Genomic DNA, 5,297 nt, shown 5'->3' with positions numbered 1-5,297 from the left:
CTTTTCCAGTCCCTGAGCTTGACCCATAGGCTTAACCCATAAGCTCTCTGGGGTAAAATGAGCTCATCATTAGGGACCTGGTCCGAAACCTTCAGGCACTTAAATACCGTTTGCTTCCCCTGGAAATAGATGGGGGAATGAAAAAGCCTATCTTGGGGAGAATGGGAATATTTAACCTGGGTCTTAAATGACTGGCAGAGAGTCAAGTGGCAGGGTGTGCTAGGCAGTGGGGACAGCGAAAGCATAGTCCCGGGGTGAGAAAGTACAAAACCTGTTAGGCAGTGGCATTTTAGTGAATATATATATTCTCTCTCTACATATGTATGTAAATCCAGCATACTTCTTTATATTAGGTCTCTGCCCTTTGTCTGTGGGCTTTGGTGGACTGTCTATCCCTCAGACTGCCCAAGCCCACTGGTCATGGCATCCTGGTTCTGTTCGGTTAGCCCCAGAGGTGGGCATATGGCATGGGTGGTACCAATTGGAGTCCTACTTTGAAATCTAGATATATAAACATTAATTTATGAATGTGGGACGAACCCCTCAGTAGCCCGGAGTCCCACATGGAGACGGCCTTTCTGTGGGTTGTTTAGATCTGACACGCAGAGGGGCAGCAGCTATGTGCGTTTCCGGCTCCGGCCTCACCTGGAGTGGGCACTGCCTTTGCACTTCCCCACGAGCCGACGTATTTCCCTTTGTCACATAAACTGGTTTGAGTTGTTCTACACGATTTACATATTAATTCTTTGATCTTACAACTCCCCATGAGACAGGTGCTACAATTGTCCCCGTTTTATAGATGAGCAAGTGGAGTCACAGAGAGGTCATACTGCAAGTGAGTGAAGAATTAGATCAGCCCCCGAATGCTGCTCCCCTGGCCCAAGCCATCCTGCCCCCGCCCTGCAGTGGCCTGAGCATACCTGCTGTCATCGCTGGTGACCAGGACACGCACAGCCAGCACGTCCTGCCCAACCATGTCCTCCCCAGGGCTGATCCTCACTGAGGTCCATTCGGAGGGCAGGGGAGAGCTGGCTTCACCTTCCACATCGCCAGGGTCTGGCTCCGGGACGCTCTTGGGCTTCTTGGGGGAGGTCGGCTCATCTGCTGAGAGGAGAAGAGGGTCTAGAGAGACAGCGGGCATGGAAGCCCTGCAGGGCACCTGCTCCTCCTCCAGAGGCTTGGGCAGGCTGCTGGCAGGGGCTGGGTTATGTCCCTGGTTCTTCACTCCCTCCCTGTAGCAGAGTCGTGCTTCGTCCTGTGACCTCGCAGTCCTTCCCACTATAGTAGGCGAGGTGTGCTTTCTGGCCCAACTGACGTGAGGTTTGACCCTAAGGCTTGCTTTGACCAGTGGAAATTAGTGAATGTGGTGTGATTGGTGGCTTTAAATGGCTTGCTGTTTGGCTTGTCCACTCACACTCCTGCGACTTTGCCATAAGAACAGCTTGCCACTTCCCCTTACACCTTGGTCCCCAACTGTACGCACATGGAACAGGTCTAGAGCCAATTTATGGCTTGGAGCCTGGCCTAGCCAATTCCACGAAGCCCAGGCCACCTTCAGACCTGCAGCCTGAATCAGAGCCACCCAGTCGGCCCACAGACCCCTCAACGAGAAAAAGAAATGCTACAAGCCACTGAGAATTTGGAGGCTTGTTACACAGAAGTACTGTAGCAGAGATCTGACTCTGTACCTGGCTGATAACTGAGTACAGGTATGTGTGCCTGTGAGCTGCATGTACAAATACTTATATAGTCAGCAGATGCTACTGATACAGATCTGTGCTGACAATTTGGAGACGAATCAGGCATGGTCTCTGCCTTCAAGGAACTCTTTCCATCCCACAGGGGAGATAAGGCACATTCACAAGATTCCACATTCATTAGAAGGCAGACCGTCTAAGAATGAGGCCCAGACAAGGTGGAAAGAGAGACAGACCTATTTCAATGCAGTAAATGCTTTGGGGTGAAGGCACCCTTTTAACGGGGCTTGAGGATGAGTAGGATTTGGACAAACAGAAAAGGGAGAGGTAGTGCTCCAAGGGGTGGACTTTTGTGAGCAAAAGCAACGTGGGGAAGCCCTGCCTTCTGCATGGGGACCTAAAAAGAGTCCACGTGGCTGGAGGGCAGGAGGGAATATAAAAGGAACCAGAGGAAAACGATGGCATTGACGTCCATCAAGAGGGGCCTCGAATGGCAAGGCGAAGAGCGGATTTCTCTCCAAGAGCACCCACCGGAGGGTTGAGAGATAGGGACCGGCATTATCAAATTTTCCGCATAGGAAGATGGCTCTGGTGCCATGTGGAAGGTGGACTGGAGGACCCACGAGCAGGAGAGAGGGAGACCAGTGGGACAACCTAAAGGCTGAGAACCAAAACATGTAGTTGGAGAAGAGGAAAGTGAGGGAGTCGAGAGCATCTCGGCAGGATGGGCAGCTGCAGGCAGAGGTGACCTGTGCCAGGCTGCAGTGGCACCAGACCCATGGCCCCCACGCCCCGGGAACCAGCCACACCTGCGAGGAACACCCCACGGGTCTGCTTCTTTCCTTCCTCCTCTCCGAGTTTAGATTTTGCCAGCATGGCTGAGGGATGGAACAGGGTGAGGGCTGAGTGGCTTCCTGGGCTTCTGGAGGAATGGGGGCATGGCTGACTGATGATCCCTCAGTACTGCAATGCTGGGGCCAGCATCTCTCACAGGGGAGCCCAGACATCATTGGAGGGGTTGGGGGGCACTGGGAGGTGGAGGCTTTGTGGAAAAGAAGCTGATGCTTTCTCTGGTCACTACCTTGCCTAGGCAAAAGGCCCCAAAGGAGGACATGTTCTTCTTCTCCTCCTGTCCCCCAAGGCCTGGACCACAGGCTACAGCTGGGTCTCTAAGATTCAGTGCCTCTCCTCAAGCTTCTACTCCCAGACACCTCTTTTCATTCCTGTGGGCTCCTGTCCACTTGCACATACCAGGAGCACTCATTGCAGCGGTACTAGTACTAGTAACGGAAGTAATCCAAAGACAATGACAGAAGCAACACCAACTCATCGTCCAGGGCCTGCGTGCCTGCCTAGCACCTTATGCCCATCACCTCTAACATCCTACACCCTGAAAGGGCAGTATTGTCATCTTTATCGCATGAGCAGAGGAATATGAAGTCCAGAGAGTAACTCAGCTAGGGCCACCCAGTGAGTCAGCTGGATCAGCCTCTGCTCGGACACAGAGCCGCTCCAAGTAAGGGAACAGGGTGCGCTCACCTGTGCCACCTGCCCCAAGGCTGGCTGCTCTTTGCTCTGGACTTTTCCCTGTCTGTGGTCATAGGAAGAATCCAGGACTACTATGGGGCTGGGGGCTGCCAGGGCACGAGGGACATGGGGGTAGGGGCTGAGAAGAGTCTAGCACTTCCCAGGTCAGCTGTCCTGGCCTCCCAGAAGGAAGGTCTGCTCAGAGCCGAGCATCTCAGCTTCCTCTCAGAGCTCTGGCTGGACACCTGCTCCATGGTGAAAGATGAGACTCCAGAGGCAGAGCCAGGCAGTGTCCGGGGAAGTGTCTGTCCTCACACACCACTCCTAGCAGCCAAGCCCTGCGGCTCTTTTCCGGTGAAGCCCAGGCTGCAGAATCAAGGTGAAAACTGGCGCCCCAGTTCTGCTGGCGAAATTATTCCTGTTTCTACCCAAGTCCAGAGACCCTTCTCTCTCCCCTAGAACCGAGGGAGACAACAAAACAACATGTTCTCCTGTGTAACATGATTTTACAGATTAGGAAACTGAAGATCATACCCCTTAGAAGGAAAAATGAAAGCGAAATCAAAACTCCCTTCCCCCAATCAATCAAAGGGCTCTGAGGAGTTAACCGGACTCACAGTGTCATGCTTCTCTTTCGGATACTCCCTCTTGTGCCATGAACCCACGCCCCAAGACCTTTCCCAGCCCAAGTCAACTGCAGGCTCCTCAGTCTGAGGTCCAAGCCAGAAAGCAGGGCCTTTCCTTTAATTCTACAAATATTTATTGAGGGCCCAGTATGTGCCATGCGCTGTGCTACCTGTTGGGGTTACAAGTGTTCAAAAGACAAAGACCCCTGCCCTAGAGGAGCTTGTACTCTAGCAAGGGGGAAAACATAAACGAACAGTATACATAATCAATAAGTGAACTACATAATATGGCTGGAGGTGATAAATACTATGGAAATACTGTCTTGTCGGGAAAGGGGGATCAGAAAAGCTGGGAGTACAGGTCACAGTGTTAAAGGTCAACCTCACTTGGAGGGAGACAGGGAAACAAAGATTTTAATAAGGGTGGGGTCAGCCATGTGGATGCTGGGGAAGGGCATTCCGGGCAGAGGGGACAGCCGGTGCAAAAGCTCTAAGAGCATGCCTGGTGCTTGAGGAGGCCAGTGTGGCCGGGGCAGCATGTGAGAGAAGGTCCGAGTCACAGGGGCCAGTCCACATCGAGCCCACTGCAAAGCTAAAGCAAACTAACACTCCTGCTGGCGGGTGGCAGGAGGGATGGTGGCATTAGAGCTGAGGCCGGGGTGTCTGAAGGGAGGTGATGAGTCACCTTCAAGAGACTGGGGGATCCGAAAACTAGAAAAAAAATAGATGTTGCCACTCAGCATGTATTGAGGCCTCTGTTTGGTCCCCAACCTGAAGATGTCCTGTCAGGGGCTCTGAGACTCAGCTGATCCAGAATGCCTGAAGAAAGTGTCCCTCAGGGAGACTTCTGCACAGCATTCCCTGTTGTATGAAACCAGGAAAATGCTATCAAGAGCTCGGCAAGAGAGCTCTTGCTGCTCTGAGTGCCACATCTGGCATGCTTGCCATTCTGCCTTCATAAAACCCTATGCCTGAGGCACTGCTTTCCAGAAAACAGTCTTCACAGAAGGAACCTGTCCAATGCCGCTGAGTCAGTACAAAGGGCAGGCGTCGAAGCCAGGTCTCCGGCCACGGCCAGGGCTCGTCCCATGCACTGTGGCTCTCCCAAGAGCAGCACCTGCCTCCTGGCCTGGGCCTGTGGGACTCTCTGTTCCTTTGCAGTTTGAAGATGCTGCTCTAGATCATTTCCCTGGTATCCGTGAACTTAATATCATTACCAACTTCAAGGCTGCCTCAAGGAGGTGAAGAGTTTGCAAAGTGCCCGCCCAGAAAGTGCTTGGCCCCACGCCTGGCAGGGAGGAAACCGTCAATAACAGCGGGGGCAGGGAAAGAAGCGGTCACTTCATTTACTTACTTAGGAATTAAAGAAAAAGCTGTAAAAGTGAATGAGTTCACAGAAATAAAGGACAGCCCACCCACTCTGCTTGGCCCACTTTATTTAATGTTC

The sequence above is a fragment of the Pteropus vampyrus genome, unplaced genomic scaffold, assembly GCF_000151845.1.
Source record: "Pteropus vampyrus isolate Shadow unplaced genomic scaffold, Pvam_2.0 Scaffold240, whole genome shotgun sequence".
Taxonomy (NCBI): Eukaryota; Metazoa; Chordata; class Mammalia; order Chiroptera; family Pteropodidae; genus Pteropus; species Pteropus vampyrus.
The sequence above is the reverse complement of the archived record's forward strand: the minus strand, read 5'-3'. Positions refer to the sequence as shown.